At 41.6% G+C, this 12,877-nt stretch overlaps 1 protein-coding gene across 1 annotated transcript in view; it reads left to right on the forward strand.

The window, feature by feature from the left end:
* LARP4B (La ribonucleoprotein 4B) overlaps positions 1 to 12,877 on the forward strand; it is a 71,441-nt gene that overhangs the window by 8,823 nt on the left and 49,741 nt on the right. The gene's annotated exons all lie outside the window — the stretch shown is intronic.

The raw sequence follows: 12,877 nt of genomic DNA on the forward strand, positions 1-12,877 counted from the left end.
TTTGCAGATTGCACCACTGGAAAGCATGGATGTCCTAGTCCTATGTAACAGCTCCCGGTAACTGGAACAGGTGAGGGCTGGCCACACAGCATAGCTAAGTGTCAGGCATGCTGGCTTTTATCGGAACGTTTTAATAGTAGTTTGTAAACTGCTGATCGTTGAGGCCCAGCAGATCTCACCTCAACGCCAAACAGGAGCTTGGCATTTTTGGAGCTGATTCTGATAGTTTGCTTGGAACTTTCATGGAGGTGTAATTAAGATCACCGTTTGCTGAACTGTCATCTTAACTGGCGTAGGATTGTGATCCAGTTATTTATGAAGTGGAGATGTGTTATGCCTTTGGAATGTCAAACTGAGATTATCCAAAGTCGTGTGTAGTTTTTCATTCATTATTGTAGAACTTTAATTCTCTTTTTAAATGTAGTACCACTTCTGTAAGGAACACTTCATCTTAGAGGTAGTCATTGGAGTTTTAATATTAACTGATTTGCACTGTCATTTGGAAAAGGGAAAATGCATTCAGTTGTCGCATGTAATTTTGAGGATTGTGGTTAGATTATGTGCTTGGGCGCAGTGGGAGTTCATGACTGTCCAGCTCTGGTCTGTCTTTCTCTAGTAACAGTAGAGATTACTTTTACAGTTAAGGTTATGTTTTTAAAAACATTCTCTGTGCTGTACATGCCCTAAAAATGCCCACAACAGGTAAAACAGGAGTGTCACCTGCGTCACCACCTGGAGAGTGGGGAGTTGGGGTTAAATTCCTCTTTCGACTCCCAGCCTGTTGTTCACAGATGGATTTGAGGGATGGGGGGCCCTTGAACTTCTGAGGCAGTGTTTAACATTTTTCAGATCTGTCTGTTTTTCCAGTGAAAAGGCTCCTAGCTTTCAGCAGATTTCAAAAGGATCTTTGACCTCTCCCTTCAGTACAAATAAAAGAGTTTTAGTGTGTGTTTGCCACTTAGGAACTTCTTCAAGTATTTATTGTTATTTTGATGATGAAATAATAATTTTTTAGTGTCACCTTGACTTTGTATGTAACTGTTGTATATGTTGGGATCCCAATGCACTTACGTATATGCATGCATGTGTACATACCCAAAAATCTAGAGACTATCTAAAATAAAACGAAGATGAACTCCAAGCCATTTTACCCTAACCTAAAAAGACTGCCTCCCCGCAGTAACACATCGTCTGCAATATGCAGAGCAGACCTGAGCTCTCATCACACTTTCTGAGCTTCATATATTGAAGGCTAGAATTTCTTCCCACATGCTTATTGCACAGAAGACAAAATTACTCAACGTGCATGTGCTGAGATTGTTAGGTACTGTGTGAGGATACAGTGGCTGAGAAGTAGGCAGGGTCCTGCCCTCGCAGCACCAGAGCCACGGGATCACTTGATATGCTGTGTCACTGGGTACGAAGGTTTTGGGACCCAGACTGGGGGGGGCTGGGAATGACATCTCAGCTGGCCTTGCTTGTTGTCAGGGTGTCCCCATAGCTGGCCCTCGGATGTAAGCTGAAAGGTGTTTCAGGAAGGTCATTCTGTGCAAGGATTCGTGGGGTTAAGGGGTCTTAAGAAGTTGGGGTAATAATTCAGAGATGATGGTTATCTGAGCAATTTAGACAAGACAGATGGGGAGATGCATGCCTATTTGAGAGGAAGAGCTCTGTTAGAAGTGTATTTTTGCAGGTTTCTGGTTTGGGCAGCTGGGTAGATGATATGCTATCTTTCCTTGAGATGGATTGATTGTCATTTTTTGCTCATTTATTTGTTTTAAAAGAGAAGTGGGGTGGGAATGAATTTGAGGAATCTGTAGGTCAAAAATTGCTCGCCAGGAATTTGCTTAGTTGCACTGAAATTCAGCACCTGTGTTAACTGGAGCCGTGAAAAGCCGCGGATGGAAGAGCAGAATTGAGGCCCCAGGTGTGATGCTCTCAGGGTGAGACCTGTGACTGTGAGCCACTCTCTACTCTGTCTTTCTCTCTTCCTCCCAGTTGAGTTCTGCTGACAAAAGCTGGTTGAGCGTGTCCTCACACTTGCTCAGGCCAGGAGTGCTCGGTAGGGTGGTTATACAGTGTCACTTATACACGCTGATACAGTGGTTGCATGCACGTTACTCTTAGGAGAGTGGTTTCACAGCTTCAGAGTCTTGTAACAGGAAGTTCCTAGGAACACTGCTGTTGAATTCCGTATGCAGGTAAGGCAACTCTGAAAAGGTAGGGAATGAGAGAGTCAGGTGCGTTTGATGGGGGAAGATGAAAGACTACCTTGCTTGTTGTCAGGGTGTCCCCATAGCTGGCCCTCGGATGGGGCTGCCTGATAGATGGCTTTTGTTGACAGGTGAGCAGCATTGGAAAGAGGCCATAGAAAGTGCCTCTGGAAACGCCTGTCAGACCGCAGAGTGAGTCAGTGCACCCCAAATCAGTAGAACAGGCTTGAAGCCAACTCACCGAGCTGGGAAAACCATCTCAGTAATTATGCAGAAGGATGGAGCGGGATCACACCCGCCCAGTTCTTGCCTCCGCCGGCGCTCGGGACAAGACCTTGGCTGGCAACGCCTGTGGACCAGCCTGTGACCTCTTCCGCCAGCCTGTCATCTTCCTTTTGTCTCAGTGCTTCTCTTCGACCTTCAAACCACCACTTCTGAGTTCAGTGCCCACCTTTGTCATTCTCTGTGTGTGCCTGTGGCAGTCTCAAAGTGTGGAGGAAACACCGAATGCCTGCATTGTTCTGGAACTGAACAGCCTTGAGTCGGAGGAAGCGCTCTGTCACCTGGCCTGCTACTTGTCTTCATTCTGAATATTTCTTTTCAAATGTGCTAAAAACGCAAATCTGCTAGTGTGAACTGTCTCATCTGGAAGATTCAAATGCACTAATTTTCCATACTGTATTTTTGTTAGAATTATAGATTGTTCCAATTTTTAAAAATTGGGGAGGAATAGAAAACTTATACCATTCAGATTATTCTTTAAGTATCTAAGTTGTACTTTATAAAGAAACAAAGTGAAAGTCTTAGGCGAAGCATTATGGTGTGGTTCATTCGAGAAAGAGATAAGCCTGATTCCAGCCAGGAAAAAGGCCCACGTGAAGGAGCGTATACACTGTGGGAGAGGATTCAGGTATCAGCTTGTAGGATTGCCTGTTTCGATTTACTTTTACAGTTACTTCCAATCACACACGGCAGAGGAGAGCATGGGAGTGCAGGGTGAGCGTGGAGGAGAGCAGGCGGGTGTGAGTGAGCGTGTGCCGCTGGAGGAGGAAGGCAGTTGGTAGAGGCCAGCCCGCTGCCCACCAGATGGAGCAGCAAGCAGGCCACTGGCCACCTGTGGAGGCACTGCACTGTCCTGTGGCAGGCCTCCCGCCTCTTGGTTTTGTCCTGGCCTGTCCCTGCTTCTTGCAGCTCCCTACTGGCCCTCCCTTGTGGCTCTGTCTTTGGAGGCAGCAAAGGCTGGGCATGTTAAACAGTGACGAGGAGGAAGTGCTTGGCAACACAGGACGAGAGGAGGGAATGGGATCCACACCACAGGTAATGGATCAGTGAACAGGTGGTTTTTTCCTCCGAACTCCTGTGATGCAGAAACTGCTGAGAAAAACTCATTCATTTTCATGAAGTTTTTTCAAGTTGTCTTATGTCCAGGCTGTGTTTGGGTCTCTTGCCTTGACTTGTGAGGGCTGGTTTTCAAGAGCTGTATAGGATTCTGATTGTTCAGGGCTGTTTCCATTTCTCCCAAGTGCTAGAAATGTGTGTCTCTTAGGAATACTAAGTCAAGAAAGGAAGAGTGCTTACTCATTAATGTCGGTCTTGAAACGAGGCATAGCTTATCACCACTTATAAAGCTGTTTAGTGGCCTTTAATTTTTAAGGATGGAGGTCGCGTGTCCAGTAGTAAGATTTCGGGAACCCTGGAGGGCTCTGGCGGGGATTGAGGAAGACAGGTGCTGCATTTCCCAGGTCTGTCCCATCAAACAGCAGCGCTCACTAAGGGAGAGCCCTTTGCGCTTTCTTCACGACTCAACTGAGTTTCACTGTCCTTTACCTGGGGAAACATTCCACATTCCAGATGTTCTTGCTGCATTTGATTAATATAGATCAGAAGTGCCTTGGCCCTAGCAAAGCTTTTATGTAACATACTGGAAAATGGCATGTTGGTAGGAGTTAAAGAAGGTGGTCTGTTACAGGATGAAGTGAAAATATGCTATCAGTGAGGTGTGCAGTTTTTTTTTAACTGAATAAATTTATATGTAGTTCCAGGACTTCTGTTTTCCCACCTCTAGTTCTGGTCCTTTGCTGCCCTCCTAGGGATACGTGTGCCCAGTCTCAGCGGCACAGGGTGAAAGCGGCTTTAAGCTGCTTCTTAGCTGTGACATTCTGTCATTCATTGGAATGTAGGGTTCTAAGTTGACTTCACCACCCATCTTACTCCAAGTATTATGTGCTTTCTTTCAATTGAAAAACTGTAGTCATGTGTAAAAAGTGCAACAGAATGTGATCGGCAGCCCTTGAAGAAATGAAGGATTCGTTAGGGTGAGGTGAAGAATTGAACAGTGTCCTATATGCAGAGTTCCTTTTTGAAGAGAACTTCTGGCCTCTTAAGGCTTTTGTGGTATTGATTCTGACGTCTTGGTACAGGTATATGCTAATGCTATATTTGGCCATCAGCAATTTTTGTTTTCATATGTAAATGAGAAAAAATGAAGATACTGACCCCGGCAGTCTTGCACTCTCTCCAAAAGGTGATACTACATCTGAGATGTCAGCAGGAAGTTGTTTTCTCTCCACTCTGGACTCTAGATACATTTTATTTGCCATCGAGGGCGGTTCGTGTGTGGCTAAGGAAAGAGATGGCATAAAAAGGAGAAGTTCAGCAGGAAGTGCCTTTGCTGCAAGTGAGAAGACTTGGGGGTAGGAGTGAGGGGACCTCACTAAGGCAAGAAAGATCTGGCTCTTGGCGTGGCGTGCTGCTGCCTCGGGTTGTCATTTCCAACATGGGAAGTAGTTCTTAATCAAAAAATGATAAATAGACAAATGGAGGTCAGAATACATTCTAAACAGGCTGCACTCAGGACAATTAGCTTTTCAGCTGTGTAGCTGAACATTTTTGTTAAAAGTACGTATTTCTTATATTTTACTCCTTCCGTTTTAGGTTAAACTGGGTAGACATGCTGTACTGTATTCTGTGCAGTCTGCAGGTTTGGGCCGAGCACTTCCCTGTGGTGTTCAGGAAGGCGTGCGAATTAGCTAAGTGTGTCCTCTGTAAAGACCCACCTAAGGTGGTCGGTAGTCATTACCATTTCCATTGCTTCTCCCTCAAGTGGAAAAGAATGGCTGCTTCAGGGGGTGCTCTTCCATTGGAAAAGGAATCACTGGTGATGAGAGCAAGCAATTATACTTTGAGGGCAGAAAGGCTGTCTCTATGGATGTGAGTCCTACTCCTCTATGCACTTAGTTTTACAAAGTAACCATTTCAGCTGAATGCAAAGTAAGAGATAGGGTCTTTTATCGTCATATTGTTTCACTGTTTCAAATGACATTTCATTTAGGCTTCTTTCTAACCAAGTACTGGAGTGGTTGGTGTTCCTCAGAGGTTTTGTGGGTGAAATGCTTCTCTCCTAGCCAGAGGGTTAATGAGGTGATCTAAACTCTTGTGTTTTGTATTTTAATAAGAATTGTAGCTAAAATGATTTTCCAAAGAATTGCTCTCTCCAAGGCAAGATAATGTCTTGAACTAATTATAAGTCGTCTTAAAGGTGGAAGGGACCTTTTTCAGGTGAACATGTATAAAAGGGAATTTAAAAAATTAATCTTGAAGTTTATTGGCAGCATCTGCTTAAGAGTATTTCTGAACTGGGTGCCAGTTTAGATGTGTAATTAAACAACTGAGATTGGTTTCCTCTCTTTCATTTGTCAGTGTTTTTGAGTGACATATTTACTCTGAGAAGACTCAGTGGAAAGAATGAACTATCATGGAGAAATTGAGTCTTAAAAACAAAGAGCTGGGATAACATCTGGAGACAGCCATTTACTGCTGTGTAAATATCCCCTTTTCAAGCCTACAAATTCAGTTGATATACAGGTGAGCCTTGAACAAACCGGGTTTGAACTGCACGAGTCCACTTCTGCATAGTTTTTTCAATAAATTGTCGGCCCTCAGCATCTGTGGGTTTAACCAACCTTGGATTGAAAACATTATTTTTTCATATTCCCAACCGTGGATGGCAAATACTCTTCTGGATTCACGGTTGGTTGAATCTGCTGATGCCAAGGGCGGCTGTTGGATTTTCCAAGGGCTATACTGGGATTTTTGGCTGCGCAGATGTCGGCACTCCAACCCCAGCCTTGTTCAAGGTCAACTGTATAATCTGTGTAAGGTGCTGCAGAAGGTGTCCAGACTGCCCTGTCCTACTGTGCTGTGAGGCAGGGATGTGCGTTGGGACATGACAGAGGTTACTGACAGCTCCGAGGTGCGCAGTAACCCAACAAGCAGCACGGGCACATGCATGAGGAACTGTAATTCCTATTCATTAAAAAAAGTTGCTGTTATGAACATGTCCTTCCAACCCCAAAATGCTATAATTGTGCTTTAATGATTTGATTTAGCTTCTTTGATCATCTTTGTTTTATCCAATGGATTTGTTTAATTTCACAGGTCTGGAAGGTAAATTGTCTTTCTACAAAGTTATATTTAGACATTAAAAGTAACAAATTTTCACTTTTCTAATTGATTCTCAAAAGAGATAGAGTACTTAATTTGGGCGGTCTCTATCTTTAGTTTTCCATTTTTAGTCAAACTGTTTACTTATCTAGTTGAATGTTCATTCACTGTTTTTTGTAAGATGACCCTAATAGTTAGGCTGGAATTCTTAGAACACGAGTGTGTGCTAGCATTTTGTACTGTCCATCTCCTTTGCTTGCACTTTGTCCCATAAACTCAGAGATCCAATTCTGGTCTCTTCTGATCCAGAGACAAATAAATGATTTGTTTCCACAACACCCTTTTGTACCAAAAAAAGGAATTTCATGCTGTTTAGAAGAATTATATATTTTGTTTTAGAAATTTCTCAAACTATGATTCTATCATTGTTATTTGAAAATCCACTGAAGTATGCCAGGCATATGTATGAAAATAAAGCTCTTAACCTCTAATAACCTTGAGTAGTTTACAGTCATACGTAATGATGGAGAAATGAGGCGTTAGTTGGTTTCGTTGTTGTGTGAACATCATAGAGTGTACTTACACACAAATCTAGAAGGTATAGCCTACTACACACTTAGATTGTATGGTTTAGCCTGTTACTATACTGAGTACTGTAGGCAATTGTAGCACAATAAGTATTTGTGTATCTAAACATAGAAAAGGTACAGTGCAAATACAGTGTAAAAGATAGTGTGTGTGTGTGTGTGTTCCAGTTGGAGAGATGGGGGAGGGCTATGGAGGAAGGCACCCTTGAGAGAGAGTAGTTATTAGGAGGAGGGAGGGAGGGAAGGAAGGAGAGAGGAAAGGAAGAGAAGGGGAAAGAAAGGGTGAGCAGAGATTTAAAAAGACCAGAGAGACAAAGCTTGAGATGAAAAATAATAAAAGGCAGAGGGGGAAGGAAGAGGGCGAGGGGGAGAGAGAAAAAGGGGGAGGGAGGAGGAGGGGGGAGAGAGGGCAGGAGTAAGACTGGGAGGAAAGAGGTAGACTAACTAAGAGGAGGGAAATGAGTTTGTGTGTGCACGTGTGCGTGTGTGCAGGAGCTGGTGTGGGCCCCTCCTCCCCAGACTCTCCCCTCCCTCCCCCCCCACAACTCTGGGCCTCAGGCAGTGGGTGGGCGCAGGGTGGGTAGACAGCAGGCTGAGCCTCCTGGTCTGTATAAACCCGAGCTAGCAGTAAATTCAGCATTTCCATAGTCAGGTTCAGGCTTTTCTTTAAACATCGCAAACAAACTTTTTGTGAAATCTACTACAATCTTATGGGACTTGATGGTTGACTGGACCGTCTGTAGGCGAGGCGGTGCCTGGTAGTGCTCTCTGGGTTGTTTCCACTTGCTGGCTATTACTACAATGTTGCTGTGAGTATTTACATACAAGCTGAGATATGTGTTTTCAGTTCTCTTGGGAATGTGCTAGGAGTGGGGTATATGCCTAGGAGTGGAATTGCTGGGTCACATGGTAACCCTTATGTTTAACATTTTGAAATTGTTTACCAAAGTGGAGGTGCCATTTTAAGTTCCCACCAGCCATGTATGAAGGTTCCAATTTCTTCTGCACATCCTCACCAACACTTGTTGACTTTTATTTTAGCCATCCCAGTGGGTGTGAGGTATCCTGTGTTCTGATTTGCGTTTTCCTAATGATTACTGATGTTGAGCATCTTTTCATGTGCTTGTTGGCCATTTGTATGTCTGGGGAAATGTCTGTTCAGACTCTGCCCATTTTTGTCTCTTATTAACTGAGTTTTAGGAATTCTTTATTCTAGATATGTGTTCCTTATCACATATATAATTTGCAAATATTTTTTCCCATTCTGTGGGTTATCTTTTTTATTGACATGTGCTTTCAAGCAAAAAAGTATTTAATCTTGATAAAGACCAGTTTATTTTTTCTTTTGTTCCCTCTGCTTTTGGTGTCCTAAGAAACAGTTGCTTGATTCAAGCTCACAAAGATTTACTGTAATGTTTTCTTCTGAGTTTTGTAGTTTTAGGTCTTGGTTTTAGGTGTTTGAACTAGAGTGAGATAGGCGTCTAGCTTCATTCTTTAGCATATGGATGTCCTGATGTCCCAGCGCTTGTTTGTTGAAAAGACTATCCCTTCTCCCATTGAATGGTCTTGGCGCCCATTTGAAAATTAAAGGTAAGGGTTCATGTCTGGATTCTCAGTTCGGTCACACTGAGCTCTGTCTCTGTGCCAGCACCACACTGTGTCGATTGCTGTAGTTTTGTGGTAAGTTTGAAATCAGGAAGTGTGACTCTTCCAGCTTTGTTCTTTTTGAGACTCTTTTGACTGTTCTGGGTCCCTTGCATTTCCATAGGAATTTGGGATGATTTCCAAGGGCAGGTGTAATTCTGGCTAGGGGTTGCATTGAGGCTGTAGACCCAACTGGGGAGGGTTGCTCCATCAGAAGAGTAGCATGTCTCCTGTCCCCTGTCTACACTCACTGACTGTCTTATATGTCAGAGCTAGTTTTGCCTTCTGTCAGCAGTTCTCAAATATTTTGGTCTCAGGACCTCTTTACACTTTTAAACATACAGGATCCCAAAGAGCTTTTGTTCATATGGCTCTAAAAATTAAAGCTCCGAAGTTTTAAAAATATATTTTTCTTTAGTAACAAACCATTACATGTTATTATAAATAACATTGTTTATGAAAAGATGGTCATCTTTTCTAAAGCAAAAAGTAATTTAATGGGGTGAGTGGCGTTTTATATTTTTGGAAATCCCCTTACGTCTGATTTAGTGGAAGCTCAGCTGGATTCTTACTGCTTCTGCATTTGATCTGTTATTTTGGTTGAAGTAGGAGAAGGAAATTTGGTTTCACACGAATACGTAGTTGGAAAAGTGAGTATTTTAAGAGTCTTTTCATATAACCTTGAATATTCTTTGATATTGCACCAAAACTCCACTGCACTTTTGTGAGGCATGAATGAGAGTGAAAAATACAAATGACATCTTACCATTGTTATGAAAATCATTTTGACCTCTTGGACCCCAGAAAGGGACCCCTGACTGAGCCTACACCACACTTTAGAGTCCCCCCACCCCCAGAATAAGACTGTGTAGTGTAGTTTCACAAGAAAATGTGATGACTGAATGACAGTTGTACCATTTGTATTAATAAACATCTGGGAAGGGACTTGGATGCTTTTGTTGCTGGGTCAGTACCGGCTCTTGGCTCTTCTCTAGGAAACACACCATGGGGCCTAAAGGGTTACGGGGCTGCTTAGGAGACATGGTGTCAGTAAGCTGGATGAGTTTTAAGTATGTGTGATTGTAAGAGTAGGAAGTTATTCAAAAAGTTGAGAATACAGGAATGAAACAAAGTAAAACACTATCCTGCGTTTGCGTTCTTACACATTGTTAGTCATCTGGTGTATTTCCTTCTAGTTTCATTTGCTTTTAAATATTCACAAAGTTATGTGAAGTTTTAAAACATAATTATACTGTCTGCAGTTTTGCATCCTGCTTTTTTTCTTTATGTAATTTTGTGAATATTTTAAATAATTATAATATATTACATCAGTTTCTTCTTTTCTGTAGTTAGATGTTTTTCTTTTTTAATGTGCTAAAACTGCCTTGAACGTTGTTCATAAAATGGTTTTCGTAGTTTTGATAGAAGTAAATATGTGAAGTTTTAGATGTCTATTGATGCTATATCCTAGTTAGATTTTCATTTTTACCTTTATTATGGAAAATTTTAATGACAAAAGTAGAGAGGCTAGTAAAGCAATCCTTAATGTACCCATTATTTACTCTCAGCTGCCATCAACTTGCTGCCTTCTTGTATTTTTGTTTCTTCTCTTTACTTACACTTATAAAAATTAGCATATTTTAAAGCACATTCCAGATATATAATTTTATCTGTAGTCTTTAGATGAGACCTTAAAAATAAACAGCCACAGCACCTTAATTGCACTCAACAAATTTAATACTTGTTCTATAATATCCTTTATTACCTAGGCATCATTTAATTTTTCCTGTCAAAAGTATCATTTTAAGCTTAATTTATTTGAATTTGGATGCAGATACAGTTCTCACATTACATCAGGTTATTTTGATTAGAGCTTTTGCCTGTTGTAGAAATACAGCTCTCCCTCAGTTTTCCGTGTCTCACATTTGCTGTAGAAATGAGGTCGTCTGTCTTGTAGAATGCCCCACGTTTTGAATTGATCTAATAGCTTTGTGTTGGTGTTATTTAACATGTGTTGTCCTAGAATTTCCTTTAAATTGGGAGTCAGGTCTAAAGGTTTGATTAAATAAGGTTCTTTTTTTGGCAAGACTGCTTCATAGATGGTACCCTGTCATCCCATCAGAAGAGTGTACTCCCTCATTCCACGTTAAGTGGTAAGACTGAAAAGTATCTTCAGTCAACAGCCGTCTGACCCAGCCAGTGTGAGGTCCCACTGGATCTGCTCACCTAATTTTAGCAGAGCTCAGGGAGCAGCACTTTTGTTATTTCATTAGATGTTGCAATGTTTTGATTTTCTAATTCTGTCCTTCACGTTCCACTTATTAATTGTGGTTCCCGTGCAGAGAACAAGTTGCATCGATCAGCTATTTGGTTATGCTGAAGTAATCATCCAGGAGAGGCAGGCTAATTACTATTTCCCTTTATTAATCTTCAGAAAAATGATTGGTGTCAACAGCCTCCAGAGGTGACCACTGTGGTGGCGGTGCTTTGACTGTCACGGACGTTTACATGTTTGTGTCAATTCTTTCTGATCCTCACATTGTCCTTCTTTTGCCAGCAGGAGTCGCACCCCTTCCTCTACTGTTGCTCCTGCGACATGATCGCAGGAGTCTTTGATAGCTACCTTGCTTTCATGTTAAGGTGTCCCATGTGTCCTAGGTGTTCAGCTCAAATTGAGCAACACTCTACACAAGAATTCAGCACTCTTGGAAAGTGTGGATGAAAGATGAGAGAAGAATGAGGAGCTGTCACAATTTGGAGGAGACTAAAGAGAGGTGACAACTAAATGCAGTGTGGGGGCCTAGATTGGATTCTGGAGTAGAAAGAGGACATTAGTAGAAAAACTGGTGAAAGCCAAAGAAAATTTATAGTGTAATTTAAAAAGTTACATATCTTTAATAAAAAAGCAAACAACAGATGATGTTTTACTTAGCTTATTTGATTTTAAGTTTGTATCTTTTTTATGCTGAAAAGTCTGAGTACCTAACATTAATGTAATTCTTACACTATCCTATTATAATGTGTATAACATATAAATTAAAATAGTTTCAAAATAATGCCATTATTTACCCCTGAAGAATACTCCTACTGAATACATTTCAAGGTGTCTTGGTACATTTTTAGGCTCTTGTATGCAAATGCTGTCTTAAAATCACTTACAATAGTTCTCTGAATAGTCATGGCACCACCTTGACATACAGTTAAGTTTGAGATTGATTTATTTGTAAGGATTGCTTGGAGTGTTTAGAAAGACCTTAATAAATATCTAATTATGAAACACATTTCTGACATATGGAAAAGAATTATTTAGAATCAGAGCTAAGAGAACTCTACTCTCCCAAGGATTTACTAAGCTTGATCAAACTTTTTTCAGGGTGGCTTTGACAGTGAGATGAGAAATGTGCTGCTAGTCCAGGACCACTAGACAGGAGGAGGGCCCTTTGTGTCCTCTCTGCTTTTTCTTGGGGAGAGAGATGAAATCAAATCAGGGAGGTGACTCCTTGTTCAGCTCATGAAGACTCTGTGGAGGCTGCCTCTGAACCTCCTGTTAATAAACTACCAGGTCTTGGGTCAACAAGTATTGTGGGCTTTGGCAGCAGATTTCCCATGACATATTTCATCTTGCAACCTACAGACCTGCTTTTTGGCCATGCCAAGAAGCAGTAGTTTAAGTCTCAAAATGATTTTGGTGTCTTGAACAAATAATGAAAAAGTTATTGTTATTTATTGGAAGGATTGTCAGGACTTGCAGCATCATACTTTAAATCTTATTTTAGATTCGGACATCTGATAATAAAGTCTAATTTTGATGCTTTGTGTCTGTTGTACTACTTAAAGGGGGTAACTATCAATAACCCTTTCTATCGGCAAGCTTGCTGGGTGTAGGGCTTTTTTGAAAAGCTCTATGTGTGTCAGTCAGCAGTTAAGAGGCACAGTGGTGTGATGTGACGATGGCTTGTTTAAGGACGGGATGCACGGGTCAGATCAGGA

Source organism: Rhinolophus hipposideros, assembly GCF_964194185.1.
Source record: "Rhinolophus hipposideros genome assembly, chromosome: 1".
Classification (NCBI taxonomy): domain Eukaryota; kingdom Metazoa; phylum Chordata; class Mammalia; order Chiroptera; family Rhinolophidae; genus Rhinolophus; species Rhinolophus hipposideros.